The sequence below is a fragment of the Nomascus leucogenys genome, chromosome 15, assembly GCF_006542625.1.
Source record: "Nomascus leucogenys isolate Asia chromosome 15, Asia_NLE_v1, whole genome shotgun sequence".
Lineage (NCBI taxonomy): Eukaryota > Metazoa > Chordata > Mammalia > Primates > Hylobatidae > Nomascus > Nomascus leucogenys.
The window spans coordinates 7,806,938-7,830,496 of record NC_044395.1 but is presented as its reverse complement, the minus strand read 5'-3'; positions in this window follow the sequence as shown (position 1 = coordinate 7,830,496).

Sequence of the window (23,559 nt, the reverse complement as noted above, 5' to 3'; positions counted from 1 at the left end):
ATTTAGAGATTTAGGTGTCTTGAAAATAACATTTTTTTTTCATAAAGGACAAGTTGCAGTGACTTGATGTAATAATATTAGTAATATTGGCTGAGGCGGACTGATCACTTAAGGTCAGGGGTTTGAGACCAGCCTGGCCAACATAGTGAAACCCCGTCTCTACTAAAAATAAAAAAATTAGCCGGGCATGGTGGTGCTTGCCTTTAATCTCAACTACTCGGGAGGCTGAGGAAGGAGAATAGCTTGAATCTAGGAGGCAGAGGTTGCAGTGAGCCGAGATCACACCACTGCACTCCATCCTGGCCAGCAGAGTGAGACTCCATCTTAAAATAATAATACTAGTAATATCAACTATTATAATAATGAATATCACTTATTGGACATTGACTATGGCCTAGCATTGATTTCATGCTTTAAATGTTTAAATTCATTTAGTGCATCATAACAGTGAGATCCTGTGAGTTAAGTATTTTAATTATTCATGCTTAAAGATAGATAAGGAAACCAAGACACGAAGCTAGTAAGAGGCACGTATTGTGTGCCTGCTCTGTGCCAAGTTCTGTTCTGCTAGACACGATGGTAACAAGGATGACTTAGGTGGATCCCATATCCTTATGGAGCTCATTGTCAAGTAGCGGAGAGTGAGGCCAGGAAGTAAATTGATTCTTTGTGTGGAACAAAGAATCACCCTAGGGTCCTGGAGGATTCTGTAAGGTTAGAGTAAGAAGGATCCCGAATGTTCTCCCTGGTTCTCCCTTTAGGTGTTATTTCCTAAACAGTGGATACAGGGCTCACTAGTCAAAATCCAGGAGAGGCTGGAGGGGACACTCAACTGCATTGCCACCTGTGTAGCTAGGGGAGCTGTGTAGGGCAGTGCTGTGGAGGGCAATTCACCTGCAGTGCTCCTGTTCTTATCCCACCATTGCCTCTGCTCTTCCCCTAATCTGTCCTTAGTTCACAGGCTTTCTAAACAATTCTTTGCCTTCAATCGGGCCATCCATGGTATTATGAAGAGATGAAGTTGCTAAGAGCTGTAGACTTTTGTGTCTTAAGACTAGCTCCTTTCTATTCCTTGCAAGAGGGGACAAAGTGTATGTGTGTGTGTGTAACCTTAGAACAGGCTCCACCAAATTGTAACCTAGTTATGGACTTTTCCATAAAGAATTACAGCTGCCTTCTCCATTGGCCTCACTGGGAGCTCTTCAGGGCACTGGGATCCAAGGCATCTTGGCTTTTTTTTTCTTCTGTTACTACTGCTTTGGGGTTTGTGCTGTTTCAATTTGCTGCCTTCTGGAAATTTTCCAGAGGTGCAGTCTCCATTTATTATCATTTTGCATTTCGCTATTTATACTAAGAAGCCTTTGGGTGTGAACAGCTGCAGATTAACATTCATTATCTGCAATCTAGTGCATCAACATTTTTAAGAGTTGCATATGATTTTCTTTGCACCAATATCAACAGGTAAGGGCCAAGGGGAGTGCCCTATAGCTACAGACAATGCTTTTCTTTGGTTTCGCTTCTTCCCATCTGAGACAAGCATAGTATTGCTAGAGCCATTCTAAAGAGACGTATTTACCAGTCCAGTAGATTTCTACAGATCTTTAGCTACTCAAATAGAATAGTTCCCAATTCTCAGTGCTGTATTTCTTCTGTCCCTTTAAAATGGGCAACTTTGACAAAACCTGATACTATAAATCGATCAACAAACTTTGATATTAGGAGTAGCAATTTCTTCTGAAAGGAGGTTCAGCAAGTATATAGAAATAATGGTGAGGCTTAGCGATGCCTCAGAGTTCTTTCTCTATTATCAGAGACACTATGAGGTAAGATTAGTGAAATAATAAATTCATCAAGAAGTGTTTACGGAGTACTTCCTCTGTGATAGACATTGTAACTGTACAAAAATGTATAAAGCATGTTGCCTAATTTCAGAGAGACTGAAATCAACTTGTATAATGCAAGATATATGCTGTGCAGAAGCAATCTAAGGCAGTGCCATCCTGATGTTTTGTAGAAATGAGAAACAGTGGAGTGGGCAAGGAAGCTTGAGCTATGCCTGGAGGGATGAATTGGCTTTTATGTGTGTGGAAGGAGGAGAAAGTCTTTTTAAATAAAAGCAACAGTGGGTGTATATCTTTGACTTCTCCCACATTACTAATTAATTTATAGGTTTGTCAATTATATTTCTGCAATGTTACTCAACCCGTTATCACATTTCTAATTTTATGTTTTGTTTTAATTTTTTCCCTGAGCTCAGACCCTAGTATATTCCAGGTAAGGTGGGATAAACTTGGATAGAAAACCTCAATCATCCTATCTTGAAGAGCCAGAGAGCAGAATTCAGAGCATTTGCAGCAGCCAGACTTGAAGAGGAGGGGGATTCCTGAAAGGAGAGGGCCAGAGAGGGGGAACCTCACATTCTGTCTATAAACAAACTTTGCCCAAATAGCTGAGCCACCACTGAAATATGCATTCCAAGAGCATACTTTAAGCACCCCAGCTATTGCAGAAAGAAAAGAACAGAGTTTTCAGTTGCCTACCACCAAAAAATTGATTAAGCTTTGAGTCTGAGTCCAGTTAATTGGTTACTAAAACAAAAAATTTAAAACTCTTTGTGGAAACATAACTGATCTACAGTTTTAACAGTACATTACACAGAGTGTTTAGGATACAATCCAAACTTACAGACATAGGACAAAAAGGAAAATGTGACAACCTGTATTCAATAGAAAGGACAATCAATGGGGACTGGACCAGATGTTGGATTTAGTAGATAAAGAGTTAAAGCTGCTATTACGACTATGTTCAGCAGTGTAACAGAAAATAAACTCATAGCAAATGAATGAGTGAAACTAATTTCAGCAAAGAAAGAGAAATTATAAAGAAGAATAAAATGAAAATTTTAGAATAAAAAACACAGTAAAGTAAAATTTTACAATAAAAAATTCTACAGATAAGCTTAACAGCATATTGGCTATGACAAGAGAAAGAAGAAAGTGCTAGTATATTTAAAGATAGAGCAATAAAAATTATCCAGTTGAAAAACATAGAGAAAAAATAGTTTTAAAAAGAAAGAAAGTCCCAGAGACCTGTGGAGCAATAGCAAAATTGTAACATACATGTAATTGGAATCTCAGAAGGAGAGGAAAAAGTGAACGCAGCAGAAATACTATTTGAATAAACTAAGACTAAAACATTTTCAAGTTCGGTAAAAACACAAATTCACAGATTTAAGAAGCTCTGAAAACTCTAAGGAGGACAAAGACCAAAGAAAAAAAAAAATCACACCTAGCACATTAATTCAAACTGTTAAAAACCAAGGGTTAAGAGAATTTTCAAAGCAATGAGAGAAAAATGACACAATACTTGGAGAAACATTATATAAGATGACTACCAGTTTTCCTTAAAGTGCTGAAGGCAAAATCTGCCAACCAGCATTTATTCTAGTAGTATCCTTCTAAAATGAAGACAAAATAAAGATTGTTTATAGATAAACAAAAACTAAGAGACTTTATCACGAGCAGATATACATGACAAGAAATATTAAATGGAGTTGTTCAGGCTGAAAGAAAACTATCTCAGAAATAAATTTGGATTTTCAAGAAGATACAAAGGGCAAGAAATGGTAAGTATAGGAGGAAATATGTAAGTTTGATTTTAATCTAAATTTGAAAAATACATATCACTAAGTAAAAATTATAATATTGTATTGTGGAGTTCATAATGTATGTGTATGTGACGCATATGGCAATCAAAGCCCAAAAGACCAGAGAGTTGTAAATAGATTCATATAATTGCTGGGTTCTTACATATTATATAACATGGTCTGATATTAAATCTAACTATGCTATTAAAAATTAAAGATATATATCATAATCCCTACCAACTACTATAAAATGAAGAGATATAACCAAAAGAGCTAATGGGCAAGTAAAAATTGAGTTCTAAAGTGAAAATAATTTTTTAAAAGTCTGGAAAGGAAAAAATGAGAAACAAGAAACAGAGGTATGAACAGGAATAATAATAATAAAGAAATAGATTTAAATCAAAGTTATTAAAACTTACATTAAGTATAAGTGGACTTTAAACACTCCAACTAAAAGGTGGAAATTATAAAAATAAATTTAAAAGTGGGATACAACTATATACAATCTACCAGAAATACACTTTAAATGTCAGGATAGAGATGATTTGAAGAAAAATGAATAAAAAAGATATAACATACAAAGAGTAGGCATAAGGAAGTTACAGTGGCTATATTAATATCAAGTGAAAAAAGATCTTAAGATAGAGTATTACCAGAGATGAAATAGCACATTTCATAATGACAAGAGGGTGGATTCATACATAACACAATACATAACAATATTAAAGGGTTATACACTTAATAATAGAGCTTTTATATATATGAATATAATATTGTTAGAATTAAAAGGAGATATAGAAAAGTTCACAATTTTATATCACAATTTTAACATCCTTCTCTCAGTTATTGCTAGAATTATTTGACCAAAAAAAAACTACTAAAGATATAGAATTACCTCAACAACACAATAAATCACTGTGATCAAATTAATATTCAGACACTACTATACCAAACAACTATGCATAGCTTTTTTTAAGTGCACATGGTGTGTTCCCCAAGATGGACCATATGTTGGGTCATAAATCAAGCCTCAGTAGCTTAAAAGTATTGAAATCTTACGGAGCATGGTCTCTGATCACAAGGGAATTAGATTATAAATAAATAATAAGATATATAGAAAACTTAAATATTTGGAAATAAAAAACAGATTTTTAAATAAGCTATTGTCAGAGAAGAAGTCACAGAGGACATTGGAAAATATAACTTGATGATAGTAAAATACAATATATTAAAATTTGTTTGCAGCTAAAGCAGTACCTAGAAGGTAATTTATGACATTAAAATGCATCTGTAGAAAAAGGAGGGTATAATATTAATGACCTAATGTTGCACCTTAAGAAGTTAAAAAAGGAGGAGCAAAGTAAACCCAAAATAAGTAGAAGGAAGGAAATAATAGACAACAGCAGAAATCAATGAAAAAGAAAACTGACAAACAGAAAATTAATAAAGCCCAAAGTTCATTCTATGAAGAAAATTAAGAAAATGAATAAACTTCTAGCTAGACTTATGAAGAAGAAAAACCAACATCAGAAATAAGAGTGGATATCACTATAAGTTTTTTATATAGAGTTGACCCTTAAACAACATGAGGAGTAGGATTGCCAATCCCTCTGCACAGTTGAAAATCCAAAAGGAAGTTTTTACTCCCCCAAAACATAGCTACTAATAGCCTACTTTTGACCAGAAGCCTTACCCATAACATAAACAGTAAATTAGCCTGGGCAATGTAGTGAGACCCTGTCTAGAAAAAGAGCTGGATGTGGTGGCCTGCTTTAGTCCTAGCTGCTGGAGAGCCTGGGGTGCGAGGATTGCTTGAGCCCAAGAGTTCAGGTTACAGTGAGCTATGATCCCACCCCTGCACTCCAGCCGGGGCGATGGAGTGCTCTTGAAAAACAAAAACAAAAAGAAACAGTTGATTAACACACATTTTGTATGTTATATGTATTACACACTGTGTTCTTACAATAAAGTAAGCTAGAGAAAATGTTATTAAGAAAATGATGGAAGACACAATATATTTACTATTTATTTTGTTTTATTTTTTAATTTTTATATTTTTATTTTACTTTAGGTTCTGAGATACATGTTCAGAACATGCAGGTTTGTTATACATGTGCCATGGTGGTTTGCTGAACCTGTCAACCTGTCATCTAGGTTTTAAGCCCTGCATACATTAGGTATTTGTCCTAATGCTCTCCCTCCCCTTGCACCCTACCCCCCAACAGACCCCAGTGTGTGATGTTTCCCTCCCTGTGTCCCTGTGTTCTCATTGTTCAACTCCCACTTATGAGTGAGAACATGCAGTGTTTGGTTTTCTATTCCTGTGTTACTTTGCTGAGAATGATGGTTTCCAGCTTCATCCATGTCCCTGCAAAGGACATGAAATCATTTTTTTAGTGGCTGCATAGTATTCTACGGGGTATATGTGCCAATTTTCTTTATCCAGTCTATCATTGATGAACATTTGGGTTGATTCCAAGTCTTTGCTATTGTAAATAGTGCTGCAGCAAACATATGTGTGCATATGTCTTTATAGTAGAATAATTTATAATCCTTTGGTTATATACCTAGTAATAGAATTGCTGGATCAGATGGTATTTCTGGTTCTAGATCCTTGACGAATCGCCACGCTGTCTTCCACAATGGTTGAAATAATTTACACTCCCACCAACAGTGTAAAAGCATTCCTATTTCTCCACAGTCTTACCAGCATCTGTTGTTTTCTGGTTTTTTAATAATCAACATTCTAACTGGCGTGAGATGGTATCTCATTGTGGTTTTGATTTGCGTTTCTCTAATGACCAGTGGTGATGAGCTTTTTATTGTGTTTCTTGGCCACATAAATGTCTTCTTTTGAGAAGTTCATATCCTTTATCTACTTTTTGACGGGATTGGATCAAAAAGTGATCCAATCCTTGTATATTCTGGATATTAGATCTTTGTCAGATGAGTAGCTTGCAAAAATGTTCTCCTATTCTGTAGGTTGCCTGTTCACTCTGATGATAGTTTCTTTTGCTGTGCAGAAACTCTTTAGTTTGATTAGATCCCATTTGTCAATTTTGGCTTTTGTTGCAATGGTTTTTGGTGTTTTAGTCATGAAGTCTTTGCTCATGCCTCTGTCCTGAGTGGTATTGCCTAGGTTTTCTTCTAAAGTTTCTATGGTTTTGGGTTTTACATTTAAGTCTTTAATCCATCTTGAGTTAATTTTTGTGTACAGTGTAAGGAAGGAGTCCAGTTTCTGTTTTATGCATATGGCTAGCCAGTTTCCCCAACACCATTTATTAAATAGGGAATCCTTTACCCAATATTTACTACTTATCAAGTGGAAGTGGATTATCATAAAGGTCTTCATCCTCATCGTCTTTATGTTGAGTAGGCTGAAGAGGAAAAGGAAGAAGAGGGGTTGGTTTTGTTGTTTCAGGAGTAACACAGGCAGAAGAAAATCCATTCTATAGCGTAAGAGGGTGTAAGAGGACCACACAGTTCAAATATGAGTTTCTCAAGGGTCAACCGTGTGTATGTGTATATATATATATATATATGAGTAAATATATATAAATATATAAATAAATATGTATATGTAAATATATAACTATATAAAATATATAAATATACATAGAAATATATACCAAGTATATATAAATATACACATACAAACATTCAAAATAAGGGAACATTATGAAAAACTTAAGGTCACTTAACAACTTAGGTGAACAAGTAAATATTTTGGAAAATGCAGTTGCCAATACTAATGCAAGATGAAATAGAAAATCATAATAGTTCTTTATCTATTACAGAAATTAAATTTATTATGCCACAAACAGAACTCCAGATCCAGATTGTTTCGCTGGTAATTTTTTTCAACTTTTAAGGAAAAAGATAATACCAGGCTTTAAGAATTCTTTTAGGAAATAAAAAGTAACTTTTAGAGTACTTATTTACTCTCTGTGCTAAGAATGTCACACATATTATCTTATTCTCCAAATGTTCCTCTGAGAGAGGTCATATTCCATCCCTACTTTGCCAAGGAGAACATAGGCTTACAAAGGTTAAGAAAATTGCCTCAGGTTGCATAGTTATTAAATGGAACAGCCTAAACTTGATCTTGAGGAGCCTGACTCTCAATTGTACTCAACAAACATGCCATACTGTTTCTCCTATAGTTCACCATTGAGCTTTCTATAATATATATGGTAGGCTCACAGTGTATATTCATTGTATAAATGAACATTGGGCTCAGGGGTAATATTTTGGCAAGGAAATATTTATTCTCATGACTTGGACAAGAAGGCAATATACCAAGAGCGTCATACTCAATGAGAACCTTGGATTGTCTCTCTCATTGATAACTCTTGTTTCTTGGCATTTTGAAGCAATTCCTAGCCTCCAGTCTTTTTTGTTTCTTGTATCTTACATGCCCTTTGCACTCCACTGGCTTATTCAAAGGCAATAAAGATGTCTGCTATGCTTCCAGGATCACCTGACCCCACATACTTCCTGCATCCTCACTTCATCTGCTCACGTTGGGGAGGCTGCACTTAAGATCCTGTTATTTGGAGTTTGATCATGGACAGGACTTGTGATGTCACATGTTAATGGTAGCTGCACCTACTAAAAAATTTATCTTTGTTGTTTAAGGTAAGAATGTCATAAGATGTAGCTCTTTACTAATTTGGTAAAGATAAGATTAGAAAATGCCAGTTATTAGAATAAGAGATATTTTTATATGTTTTTGCTTCAAAATCTATTTCAGGGAATCTTGCTCTTCCTGTGGGCCTTAAAAATTGCAGCTACGACTCATTTACTCTGTGTTTATGTTACAGCAATAGAGGTGCCAAGTGTCCGCGAAAGGGAAAAGCTGAAAAGTTGATGAACTAAGCATGATGTTACTGGAAATGGAAAAACTGTAGATTCCTGACTGAAGAAAAATTATATTTACTTACTTAGGTACTTAAACATAGAAAAGAGACCGTATCGTAAAACAAGTGTTACTTGAGAGTTGTTTTCAAGGATTTCTACTTTTTGTAAAAAAAATTATTTTGGGAGGGTGGCAAGCAATGCTTTTAATTTTTAAAAATTTTATTGAGTAATAATTTATGTATCATGAAAATTGTCTAATTTAAGTGAATAATTCAATTATTTTTTGTACATTTACCCATTTGTGCAACTATGAACACAATCCAGTTTTAGAACAGTTTCATCGCCCTGGTAAGATTCCCCATGCCCATTTATAGTCAATTCCTATTTTCGCTCTAGCCCCAGGCAATCACTGATCTACTTTCTGTCTCTATAGATACATCTATTCTGGACAATTAATATAAATGGAATCATACAGTATGTGGTCCTTTATGTCTAGTTCCTTTCATTTAGCATTATGTTTTTGAGGTTCATCTGTGTTGTAGCATGTATCAGTATTCATTCTTTTTTAATCACTGAATAATATTCCATACTACAGACATACCACATTTTATCCATTTACCAGTTGAAAGATATTTAGTTTTTTTTCCATATTTGGCTATTATGAATAATTTCTTACACTAGAGTGTAACTTGTTTGGTTCCCAGTCTCAAAGCCCAATGGAGCTTAAATATAAATTTAAATGTATGATTATATACTAAATTTGAACAAGTGATTTATCAGAAGTGAAAATACCTTCTACAATCAACACACATACATTGAGTACTTGTTAGGTATTAAACACTATTTGATATTGTGGAGAATATGGTTAAGATACAGATGGTCCCCATTCAAATGGAGCTTCTATTCTATTTGAGGGAGACAGAGTAAGAGAGGGAGAGAGAGAGAGAAGGAAGGAAGGAAAGAAGGAAGGAGAAGAAGGAGAAAAGGGGAAAAGGAGTAATGACAAGTGTTATGAAGACAATGAAATTAATTAAAATTAATAAGTAAGTAGATGACTACTTTAGATTTGGTGGCCAAGAAGGTCTCTTTGAAGAAAAATAGTTGAGCTAAAGTCTGGATAATATAAAGATGGCAGAATGGAATAACGAGGGGGCACGATGGTATGGACAGAGGAAAGAATGTAAAGGCCCTAGAGCGAGAATGAGCTTGCCATGCTTGAAGAAAGTCAAAAGGCCAGCAAGGCTGCAGTGTAATGGCAAAGGGACAAATATTAATAGTAAGAGGTGAAATGTAAGAGGCAGGTGAGGTCCAAATAACACAGAGTTTTGTAAGGCAGCATTTGGAATTTGGATTATACATAAATTCAAAGGGAGATCATTGAAGGATTTTAGCCAAGAGAGAGCCATCATATTCTTTAAAATTAAAATTTTATCTATGGCTTCTAAGTGCAGAGAATGGACTACAGGAGGCAAGAGTGGAACCAAGAAGACCAGTTCGGAGTTACCACAGTAGTTCAGGGGAGCCATGAGTGCGGATCGGTTAAGGCGGAGGCAGTAGAGTTTGAGATAAGATTTAGAACTAGGGTAGCCAGAACTTGCATGTCACAATATGGATGGGTGGATTCAGTGAATAAAAGAATTAAAGGTACTTTGCAGTCTTAAGGCTTGAAGAATTCAATGGAAGGCAGTGCCATTTATTTTGATGGGGAGGACTGGGATGAGTAGCAGATTTCTGTAAGAGGAGGGATGACAGGGACTGAATAGAGTTCTGTTTGGGCAGATCGTGTTTAACGTGGTTCTTAGACATCGTGTGGAGATATTAGGTAGGAAGTTGAAAGATACATGTGGACTTGGAGGGAGGGGTCAGGCTGGAAGATGTGGATTTGAGAATCACTGGCAGGTAGGGAGTATTTAACACTGAACAGGACGGTCTCCAGGGAGAGCTGGTAGATGATAGGAGAGAATGGGGAGCAAGAGGCATCCTGACTCTTCCATATTTGGATTTAGGGGCCTTTCTTTTACTCAAGGGAGTCCACTGATTAAAAGTCGTAAAATTCTACCCTCATTCTCCATGGTCCTAGTAATAACACCATTCTTTGAGAAAAATCGGATATACTTGGATTCACTCTTTTACAGTTTGGGACAATTGACCATTTACATCACTGGCCGGGAGTAGGTGATTGGGGTTCTCTTTCAGGCTATGTGGTGGCCTCAAATGAGGAAGAGCAGTGCCTCCACATCGCAACCTAAGCCACGGCCACAGCAGTGGCATTGCCTGGATTATCCCATGAAACAATGAAACTGGAGGCAAGAGATGCTCTTGCCTCACCTTGTCAGGTTTTTTTTGTAACTATTGACTCGAAAATCTACTGTCATCATTAGTTATTTAATTTGTCTGTTGCTTTTTTTGTTCTTTCTTTCTACCCATTTATATTTAGTTTTCTTTATTATGGTGAACTACACATAACATTTACCATTTTTAAGTGTACAGTTTGGTGGCATTAAGTACATTCACAGTGTTCTGTAATCATCACCACTGATCTCTGGAACTTTTCCATTTTCCCAAACTGAAACCCTGTGCCCATTAAACACTAATTCCCCATACCCCCCTCCCATGACAGCCGCCATCCTACTTTCTGCCTCCGTGAATTTGACCTCATCTAAATGGAATCATACAGTATTTGTCCTTTGGTGACTGGCTTATTTCTGCAACATAATGTCCTCAAGGTACATCCATGTTGCAGCATGTGTCAGAGTATCCTTCCTTTTGTTTCCACTCATATAACAAAGGCTGTATATTACTGCAGTTAAGTGCATGTGCTTTACAGCCAAAATGCTGGGCTTGAAGCCTGTTCTGCCATTTATTAGCTATGTGACCTTGAGCAAGTCACTTAGGCCTTAATTTCTCCTCTGTAAAATAGATTTTATAATAGTAGTAACTTCTAAAGTTTGTTGGAGGATTGAATAAGTTAATACATGCAAGGAGCACAGAACCTGAAACAAGAAAAAACAAAGTTGTTATTACTATTTATTAAACATTAAGAATAAAATAAGAATTAAACAGGAATACTGCCCTCAGGATGCTTGTAGATGGAGAAAGGAAATACACCATGTTTAGAAATACCATTAGGCAAAGAAGAAATTGCTAAGAATATATAAGGTGTATATAGGAAGGGCAATATGACTTTGGGGAGGGATAAATCACTACCACCTTCAGGGCTACAGAAGCTTCATTTAAAAGCTGACTTTTGAGGTTTTAATGAAGGACAAGCAGGGAAAGATTCTGAGCAGAGGGAGTGTGTGAAATAATAAGAAATACATATATGTCTCTGCTCCCAGTTCCTGACATAGAGCTCCTGAAAACCCTTGCAGATAGAGGGACTAGAAGTGTCTTTTGTTCTAATATTGGGTCTTTGACCCTGGTTTCTTACACAGAGCTCCTAAGACTTTGTAATTTCCTGAGTAATAGGAACATCTGACACAGAGCTTCTAAATCCCTTAGAATTTCCTGGGTGATAGGAAGCATCCTTTGTTCTAATGAGATCTAATCTTTCATTCTAATGAGACTTGTGGTGGGCTCCTGGATAGCTGCAGGGTGGCGGTTGCCAGGGAAGTTGATTAGAGGGTTGGAAATTTTAGTCCTACCTGTGCCCCAGACCTCCAAAAACAGGAGGGGAACTGGAGATGGACTTAACCGCCAATGACAAATGATATAATTGATAATGGCTAATTCAATGACGTCTCTATAAAAACCCAAAAGGACAGGATTCAAGAACTGTGTAGTTGACATGTGGAGGTTTCTGGAGGGTGGTGCCCCCTGGAGAGGGTGTGGAAGCTTTGTGCCCCTTTCTCCACACACTGCCCTATGTTCTTTTATCTGGCTGTTCATCTATATCCTTTGTAATATCTTTATGATACACCAGTAAACATGTTTTCCTGAGTTCACTTAATTATCCCAGCAAATTAATCAAAACCCAAGGAGGGGGTCGTGGGAACCCTGATTCAATAGCTGGTTGGTCACAAGTGTAGGTGACAAGCTGGACATGGTCATGTGTCTGTAGTCCCAGCTATTTGGGAGGCTGAGGTGAGAGGATCACTTGAGCCCTGGAGTTTGACACTAGCCTGGACAACACAGCAAGACCCTATCTCTAAAAAAAAAGAATAGAGAACAACCTACTACTTGTGATTGGCATCTAAAGTGGGAGGCTGTCTTGGGCAACTGAGTCTTCAATCTGTGGGATCTGACTCTAACTCCAGGTACATAGTGTCAGAATCAAAATTGAATCAGAGGACAACTATTAGTGTCCACAGAATTGATCAGTGTGGGAAAAACCCGCACATGTTTTGGTGACCAGAGGTGAAATATTCTGTGTTGAGTGTGAATGTAAAAGGAAAAAACACGTTTCTTCCAGTTATACAAAATAGCACAAAGAGAAAGCACCATGGCAAGAAACCATGAAACCGGAAGGTATATCAGTCAGGGTCCTGGCAGGAATTAACACTCACAGCCAGGATAATTAAGGAAAGCTCAAAGTTGTAGGGTTGTGGTCAGGGTTAAGGGAAGCCAGCAAGGGATAGCCAGGGTTAAGAGAGGTCAACAAGGAGTAGCCAGCCAGTACCTTGGGGCGAGTAGCAGTGTGGAGTCAGCACCCCTCAGCCCGAGGGGCATGGGAAGGGGGCCCTTACTGAAACTCAGAGAGGAGCTGTAGCAAGAAGGCTGCCTCACAGGCACTGTGACTTTCTATAGATGGATGAAATTATCAATGGCAACTCTGACCTAGAATCTGCTCTCATAAGTTCTTTTCTTTTCTTTTTGATACAAGGTGTTGCTCTGTTGTTTAGACTGGAGTGCAGTGGTGTGAACGTGGCTCACTGCAGTCTCGACCTCCTGGGCTCAGGTGATTCTCCGTCTTCAGTCTCTCAAGTAGCCTGGACCATAGGCATGTGCCAGTACCTCAGGCTAATTTTCTAATTTTTTGTAGAGACAGGGTATCCCTGTGTTGCCCAGGCTGGTTTAAACTCCTGGGCTCAAGTGATCCTCCCACCTTGGCCTCGGCCTCCTAAAGTGCTGGGATTACAGGTGTGAGCCACCATGCCAGTCTCATGCATTCTTTATATACTCTGCAATACAAACAGGTGATGTCCTCAATTCCTCCTGTGTATGAGCTAAGCCTTCCAGGGTCAGGCCTCATACTTCTCTGTCTGGGATCTGACTCCTGCTGTGGTCCTGGAGGCAATGTGGGTGGTGGAGGCTGGAGAGAAAGATTCCTCAGGAAGATCACTATTGGCTTGTGAAGTAATTGCCTCATTTAAGTCACTAAAATATTTTATGCAGGGGAAGGCAGGTCCTATCAGGTAGGGGTGGAAATGAGAGGTTCAGAGGGATTTGTAGATTCAGAGTTCCCAGGCTCTTCTGATTTATCTGCCAAATGTCCCCATCTCATGCCATGGGATTCCACTCCTTTTCCACCAATGTCTTTACCTTGACAGAAGACACCTGGCAAATTTTGATGTTTAATTGCTACTGTGACTTTGCTCAGCCATATCTGCCCAGCAACTACAGGGATGAGAAGTGTGTTCAAAGGTGTCATGAAACCTTTATGATTTTTCACCCAGGTACTAAGCTGGAAGTGGAAGGACTTCAATATGTCCTTCTCCCTGTAGACTCTATGGCTGTCAGAGGCAGTGCCATCCAATCCCACAGCTTTAGAATCACTATTGTCGTTACAGCCCCACAGCTCCTTGACTGCAGCCTGTTTCGTGCCACCACAGGTATTAGTTTGAGTTATCCTAATGCCACTGAAAGTCAGATAATCAGTTTCTGTTTCCCTCTTGCAAGATTAGCCTGTGCTCCTCAAATCCATCCCCTGAATCACAGTTGAGGGTTGGTTTCTTGGAGCCACTGCTGGTACCTGTTACCATATCAACCAGAGTCCCAGCAGGGACTAGATAAGTACAAATTACTCAAACTATGTAGTTAAAGAGAGTTTAATAAAGGAATTGTGTACAAAAAGGGTGGTCAGGCTTTAGGAACCCTGACAAGGGATGGTCTAGAATTCCAGGTGTTGCCTGAAGGGCAAGGAGAGGGATTAGTTACTAGAACATGAATAGAGAGAATACAGAGAGAGCTTACAGGAAAGACATCCTGACAGCACCTGTGGCTTTTAGTAGCGGAACATATATAACCCTATATTAACTTTCTTCCAATTTTCTGATCTCTTATTTGTGTTTCCAATGACCAAACCCAGCTAGAATCCAGAGAGCAAGAAAGCCTCCACAGGTCAGCTTCCTGGTGCAGCAGGGTGGAGAAGGTAGAGAGTGCATTTGGAAGATATTGCACAAATACACAAAGGGAAAATATTCATCAGAGCCAAAAAATCTCATCTGACTAGCAAAGAAAGTTGATGAAGAGAGTAGTGGAAGATAAGGTTGGAAAAGCAATTTGGGACTCAGCACACAGAACAATGCCAAGAACTTGTACCCTCTACTCCTGCTTTTGGTAGGTAATGGGCATAGATGACTTTTGAAATGACATAATGTGAGATGTCCCCTTGAGAGACTAATATATCAACACCATGGAGGATGAATTAGAGTATTAACAAACCAGATAGGGGCCATTGTTGAAGCCCATGATAGTAGTCTAGATAAGAATTGGTGGGGGCCTATGAGAAGTTATAGAGAACAGATAATAGGAAATTAAAGGCAGAATTGACAAGCATTGGAAACTAATTGACTGCAAAGGACAACAAAAGGAAAAGAGTCCTAGATGACTCTGATACATGCTCCAAAAAAGAGGGGCTTGAAGCTTGTCTGATGCATGCAGTGTGCCAACTCAGCTGGCTGTTAGCATTCTCATTAGGAAGAAAACTGAACTCTTTGCTAGGCAAAGTTAATATAGTTTGATGGGAAATTTCTAGCAGCCTAATTTGATTTTCTTATCACATTATTAAGATATTAAAGAAAATGATTAATAATAGAGAGTCCTATAACGTGAAAGAAATCTCAGCTTAGAGGAAACATTCACGCAATGATATTAATCCCTTGATATGGAGATGACATCTTTTCTAGAACTGAGTGAACATATTTAAACATGGGCTATTAATATTTGACATGCCAGTTGAAACACTTGCAACCTATACTCTGAATATGATAGTTCCTACACATTTTCTGGTTTAGAAGGGCCATATGTTCACTGACATTTACTGGATCCCTAGCTAGGTCTTTCAGATTCAGAAGTTAATGGGCCTTTGAGAACAAAACTTTCTTCTTTATCTACACTACTGATGTTGAAAAATAACAATTGCAATAACAATAATGACAATGATAAAAATTAACTAATGCTTCTTGACTTCTTATTACATGTCAGGCGCTATGCTAAGGGCTTTCTAATTTAATTTTCACACAACCCTCCAAGTACTATTATTAGTGCAATATTACATAAGAAAAAGTCAAGGCACAGAGAAATTCATTAGTCATCCAAGGTCACACAGCTAACAAGTAGTGAAGGCCAATTAACAACCCAAGAGCTGGAACTTTACTCCATGCTACTCTGATGGCAGCATACCCTCAAAGGTTTCCCTTGAGGTCAAGGTGTGAAGCCAGAGAGTAGTGACTGAGGAAGCCTGCCTGAGTAGGCTGGGCATGGTGACTCAAGCCTGTAATCCTAGCACTTTGGGAGGCTGAGGCAAAAGGATCCCTTGAGCCTAGGAGTTCAAGACCAGCCTGGGCAACATATAGTGAGACCCTATCTCTACAATAATTTTTTAAAAAATTATGCAGGCATGGTGGCACCTACCTGTAGTCCCAGCTACTCAGGAGGCTGAGGTGGGAGGATTGCTTGAGCCCAGGAGGTCAAGGCTGCAGAGAGCTGTGTTCATACCACTGCACTCCAGGCTGGGCATCAGAGCAAGACCCTGTCTCAAAAAAAAAAAAAAAAAAAAAAAAAAACAATGGTGAACTTAGGTAAAGGGAGGCAGCCAATTGGTAGAGGGAGCTGGGGAAAGAGGAAATATTCTGGTTGCAGTCTCCTCCTGCCCTGTGGACCTTTTGTCAGTTCTTCCCATTGGCTGAACCCAACTAGAAGCTAAAGTGGAAGAGACCCCATTGATACAGGCCATGCAAGTTGACTTTTGGCAGCACAAAGCATCTTGGGCAACATCCGAAGCCTTCCTGAGACTTGGATGAGTTTCTGGAGAAGTATGATCTTTTGACTCTTTTTTCCTCTAAATTACTTTGCCACTATCTCTAAACCACAGAGACCCAGAAATGAAATTTAGTACTTCTGCCAGTTTCTCTCCTAAGGAATCCACTCCTACAAAAGCAGTAGGGTACAAGATAAAAACAAATATTCTATTAGAGAAATCTGTTCTTCTAAGTATCTGCTTTTACTTCATTCAATCCCTAGGCCCCAGGTGTTCCCCCACCCGTCTTGGTCCCCCTCCCCTTACTGTAGTGTCTGCTTACTCTTTTATTCAGTGCAATCTAATTTTCTTTGGCTCTAAAACTTGGACTCACATTACTGACAAATAGCTCAGCAGATCAAAAGTTGATCTGTGGCTGGGCGCAGTGGCTCACGCCTGTAACCCTAGCACTTTGGGAGGCCAAGGCGGGCTAATCACGAACTCAAGGGATCGAGACCTTCCTGGCCAACATGGTGGAACCCCGTGTCTATTAAAAGTACAAAAATTAGCTGGGCATGGTGGCATGTGCCTGTAGTCCCAGCTACTCAGGAGGCTGAGGCAGGAGAATCACTTGAACCCGGGAGGCGGAGGATGCAGTGAACTGAGATCATGCTGGGTGGCAGAGTTAGACTTTGTCTCAAAAAAAAAAAACAAAACCGAAAACAGTCCATCTGTTGTCATGATCCACTCTCTTTATCTTTTCTGTTACTTATGGGGAGTAACATACATCCATAGGAAGTTAATGTTTGGTGTTTCCATTACACCAGGACTGAAGGAGATGTAGTTGACTAGAGGATATGAGTTAATAAATGAAGCAATATTCATTGTTTCTAGACATTGCCTCAGTCTTGGAGAGGCAGCATAGAATAGTAGAATATGGAATGTAGTGTGAAAAGGCATAAGTTTAAATCCCAAGCCAACCACTTACTAGTTATTGTCCCATAGAATAGGCTACTTAAACTTGAGCAAACCAGCAAATTCATGCTCCACTTAGTATTGTGAGACAATTCTCCATCAGTCTTTTTTTTTTTTTTTTTTTTTTAGCACATTTTGCAAACAGAGATATTGACTGCCTTTGTTCTTTTAAAATGATGTTTGTAGAACAAACATCTCTCTGGAAAGAAAGGTAGGTTTCTTCCTTTCTTCAGAGCAAAAAGCAAGCATGCTCAATGCCCACTATAGAAGGCTTGGGTTCCCTATAATGAGAGTTATTATCTTGTAATATAACTTATTGTATGTTCAGGAGTCATCCTTAGGGAACTGGGGTTATGGGAGCTGAAGACAAAATGATGTTATTCTAGCTATGGCTATTACTGTGGATAATAAACTTTCATCTTTGAACCAGGGGTTTTCTGTCTTCTGGCAGCATTCATGAGGCTGTGACAGGCTAGCTTATGGGATACAAACTGTGTCACTTAATTTCTCAGTTCTGGACACCCAGCATCTAGGAATGTCATGAGAGATAGTAGCAGAGAGAGCAGTGGATCAGGAGTCAGTATAGCTGGCTGTGATATTAATGGTGTGACTTTGGACAAGTCACATAACCTTGCTAAACCTAAGTTTCTTTGCCATGAATGTGGGGTTAATAAAACATGCCACACCTGCCTGAGAGTGTGTCTGTGAGAATCAAATACAATAATGCCTATGCAAGAACTTTGAATAGTGATGAAGATACTCTATTATATTTTAAAAAAAGGTAGTCTTCCTACCATGCTCTTCAAAGGAGCATGATCTTTATGGACATGATGACATGTACCTGTAGTTCCAGCTACTCAGGAGGCTGAGGTGGGAGGATCCCTTGAGCCAAGAAGCTCAAAACTGTCGTGTGCAATGATTGTGTGTGTGAATAGGCCACTGCACTCCAGTCTGGACAACATAGTGAGACCCTATCTCAAAAGAAGAGTGTCCAAAGGAGCATGATCTTTCTAGTGTAGATTTTGGGAAGGACCATACTAGCTGTATAGTGGGCAGTAATGAGTACAGCCATTTCTTGATCATTTTATTTGCTTTTTATTAGATTTAACAATAATGTTCAATTAACTTTATGTTCATTGAACAATCTGAACTAATGACTTCAAAGAATAAATATAAGTGGAATGCACAGGACACTTAAAAAATGAGCAGAAGGGATTTTTGTGATTTAATTGATTACAGTTCCTAATGAGAGAGGAACGTGAGTAGACATCAGGCTCTAAGAGTGAAATGCCACCATGCTCAGGACCAAGTTGAATGCATATTGTTTAGAAGGTCAAAATGTATTCATTTTGAGTGAAGATCTGCTGTATGGCATATCGCATTGACCAAGCCACTGGCCAAAGGGTGATCCTAGGGAAATTGTTTTTTTAGAAGTAGGTTTAGATAGAGAGAACAATTCTACACACTGAGAAATCAGTGGGGGAGAGTATAGATAATCAAACCACACCTGCACTATCCGAGTTAATTTTTCAATGTATTGCTATGACCAAAAGAAAATCAGTTTCTATGTCCCCTATAGGCAAGAAGAGAGTGTATGCTTCCCTTTCTTTTCTGGGCATAGCAATAGCATTAGCTTGTAGCCCTTTAGTTTTGTACTTGCTTATGCTTTCCATTGCTCTCAAACAGACCAAGTTTCTTGATCACATAGATCACGCCTTATATTTTGCTCGTAATTCCCCAAATGACTTGCGCAACATTGGGAATATCACAAGCTCGGTGCTATTCTGTTAGAAGAAATTGCTTAAAAGGAAAACTGGTAGGAAAGCAAAAGCTTTTCTTAAGCCCCAATGGGAAGATGGCAATGAACTGTGCTAGAGAAGGTGCTGGAGAAATACAAAGGAATCAGAGTGATCACAGGAGTGGAGGCTCTGGCTACAGTCCAAGTTAAGTAATTGCATCCTGTCTCTTGAAAGCCCCCCGCAGTTCCAATCAGATATGGTACTCAGCTTCATTTCTTTTCTAATGTCTGTGCTCTGATAAATAGAGGCTGCACGCAAGGATTGGGTGAAAGGCCCAGGAAGCTGAGTAACTGTGACAGAGAGCCTCAATGTTTCCCTGCAGCTCTCTCCATCCCCACACTTGAATGGCGTGTCTTAAGTCTCATTCTCATCTTCAGATAGGTGGCTTGCATTATCTCCTGGAGAGAGGGCGTAAAAGCAGAGGTAAACATTCGTGAAGAAACCCAGTTTTTGTTTTAACAATCTCCTCCCTTGCAAGCGAGAATAGTATAATCATCTAATGAACTGTGAGCCACAGAGACAGATATTAGGTTTTGGAAACTCAGGGCCTCCCACCAGTTGACTTTTGCCTAAATTATTTAGATATTTTATCTAGTTCTGGTAACAATGCTGCTCTCAAAGAGATGGAGGAGAGGAGGTGAGGAGACAGAATCCCCCCACCCCCATAACATCCCCCATTATACTCAGGTCCATTAAGAACAAGCTCCTCAATGATTTCCTCTTCTTGGCCCATAATGAAGTGAAATTGACTCTGATTGTCATCAATAATTAATGAGTCCAATGGTTCTCTGCATCTCCAGGCCATTTGGCAGATGGAACTGTCAATTTACTATTGTGCCTGCTATTCTGGAAGCTTCTCAAAGTGGTTTATGTTGTAAAATCTAGTTACAAAGAGCTTTACACTTCAGGCATTCTCTGGGTTTTGACATTCTATGTGTTATTTTTTCTTCCTGTGACTATGGCGGAAGAGGAATAACCAAGTTATACTGTCAGAGTTCATTTTTGCCCTCAACTGCAAGATGAACAAAATAAGACAACATGTATGTATTTACAGCCAATGAGAAAACACACTGGTTAAGATAAATGGCATTGTAGAAAGGTATAAAGCACCTAGTGACCCAATACCAAAAAGAAAGATTCATTTTGAAAGTTGAGACATGTCCAAGGAGCAGTATTCAACCAAAATTTGAAAGCTTACAAGCTTAAAAAATTCTTTTTGGAGTCCAAGCTAAGATAAATTACTCAGGTATTAGTGAGAGCTGAGTGAGCCTGGGTGAAAGTTTGAAGTAAAAATAGCACACCAGGAGTGGTAGATAAATATTACATATTAGATTGCCTTAGGGAAAATGTTCATGGAACCCTTTATTGTCAGTGGGGCTGGGATTCAATCATAGGACTTTTCTTTGACTTTCCTTATATCAATTCAGTGTCAAAGAAAGAAGGGCAGGTGAGGTGGGGTACCCAGTGGAATATACCTAACATGCAGTCATGCCAAAATAAATGTGCCCTGGATGTAAAGAAGACCTAGGATAACTTCTAGGTTGGAACTATAAACCAGCGTTCCCTTTCCAAAGGTCTTCCAGAAAATTAAAGCTTGGTAAATCCCATATTCACCAAAGTATATTACCTGAGATTATATTCTCTTGTTTGAAGCCATTCTTCTGGTTAAGAAACAGGAGTCTGGGGCTAAAGTGGTTCCTTAGAAAATAAGTATATTTTCATTCAGAGGCTTTAAAAAATATCTACCAGGGATAGAGTTCCAGAAAAGGTAGGTCTAAGAATGAGCTTTCCTCCACACAGATCCTGTCTCTGGGAAACAGGATAAATTATGGAGTCTGAGAAATTTCTCTTTATCTTCAGAGCACTCATTTAATTTTACCAATAGCTAGCTTCCCATAAAGTAATTGAATTACATTTTAAGTCACAGCTTCATAAGAGACCTACTTTGTGACCATAATTTTACATTGCAGTTTCTTCTGATTCAGCCCATAGTGTCTGGAAGGTTTAAAATACGTAAACGTTCTTTTTAGAAACATATTTTTGTGTACTTATGTTGAAGCAGGAACTCTCAGTATACTTCACCTAGTACAGAAATGGTCCCAGATATGCAAATAGTGGGGCCAGTATGGTTCGATTGCGAGGATTGATACCTTTAAGTACTTAAAAATATAAGAAAGTATGAGAGAGCTTTTCCCACTCTCTCTGGGAAGACTGGAGGCTTGGTGTGAACCAGCCAGTGTTTGGATAGAAGTTATATCTTTTAAAAGAGCAATGAGCACATCAAAATACAGCTGTTGCACAGAAAGGAATTGTTTTTCATAAACCTTGTCTCCTCCTTGTCCACCGTCAGGTGCCATATTCTACCCGGGTTACATTTAGTTTGTGCAAGGCCTTGATATGTTGGCTCTGCCAACCCTGCACTGTTAAAACAACTGCTAAACTTCCCTCAATGGTCACTGAGCATGTCTCCTTCAAGGACAAGTAGAAATAAATTACCTATTGACCTTAGCTGTCAAATGAATGAGAGAAGACATTAGAAAGTTCATGTGAATTATGAATGTGGACACCTCCTTCTTCCTCTGTCTTCTACTCTATGGGGCCCCATGTTTATATTCACCAACATGAAATCCCGGTTTTTCTGCACAAAGAGATGAAGTTGTCAGTATTTGAGAAAATGAAGGCATTAGGAATTAGGCATGATCTAGAAATAAAATAACTCACATGCTTATTGGTCTCTTACAGGTTTTCTGTCCCTACATTTACTCATCATCTGAGAAGAAGGCAGTGCTATTGGTAAGAAAGGATTGAGAAGGTGCACATATAGTCGTTCCTAGCACTTGTAATCTTTGTTTAAAATTGCATTTTGTGTTTTTTTTAAAATTATGAAAGTGTTACTTAATCATTATTGAAAACAATTTTTTTTTTTTTTTTTCTGAGACAGGGTCTTCTTGCTCTGTTGCCCAGGCTGGAGTGCAGTGACACATCATAGCTCACTGCAGCCTTGAACTCCTGGGCTCAAGCAATCCTCTGTCCTCAGCCTCCTGAGTAGTTAGGACCACAAGCACATGTTACCACATCTGACTAATTTTTAAACTCACTATATTGCCTATACTGATCTTAAACTCCTGGCTTCAACCAACCCTCCTGCCTTGGCCTCCTAAAGAGTTGGAATTGTAGACATGAGCTACCACACCCAGTCAAAAACTCTTAAAAGACAAAAATATTAAAATCAACCATAACCTTTCAATGCAGAAGTGATGGATATCAAAATTTTAAAATAATTATATTTTTGAAGTTTTAATATTTTGGATACTAGATACATACACTGCACTAATAATTAGACTCCTACCAAAGAGACCGTTTTGTATCATGCTTTTAAAACAATAATATAGCAGAAGGATTTTGCTAGGCTATTCAAACTCATTAACAAGGCAGTTTTTAAGAGCTGCATAGAAGGTATTTCATGATAGGGTGGCACATGTTTGATTCAATACTGGTAATTTTGAGAGGTAGAAAATATGGCTATTGTTGAAATAAACAGTTAGAGGAGTTCCAGAGCATAAGAATGGGAGGAATTCAGTTCGATATGTTTGACAACAATACATGTTGAGCATCTCTAATCTGAATATCTGAAACCTGAAAGGCCCCCAGATGTAAAACTTTTTAGAGCACCAATGTGAAGACCAAAGCCTGCTGTGGTTTGTTGCTGCTGTTAAAGCCAGCACAGATACCTGGTGATGCTACCGTGTTGTTCTGTCACCTTGAACACATTATTTTTTTCACTGTATTCATGATATGTCATTTTTTTTTTTACTGTTAAGTACTTATGTGTGAATAAGTATAAGAAAAGGATTGCTTATGAGGAACATATAAATTCAAAGTAAGAAATTACGGTGATACCAAACAACCACAGATTGTCCACATGGGTGCCTGAGATAGTGACACCTTTCCTTTCTGATGGTTCAATATGCACAAACTTTGTTTCATGCACAAAAGTATTAAAAATATCGTATGAAATTACGTGCAGTCCTATGTATAAGGTATATATGAAACATCAATCAATTTTGTTTCTGGGCTTGGGTTCCATCCCCAAAACATCTTGTTATGTATATGCCAATATTCTAAAATTTGAAAATATTCTTAATCTGAAACACTCCTGG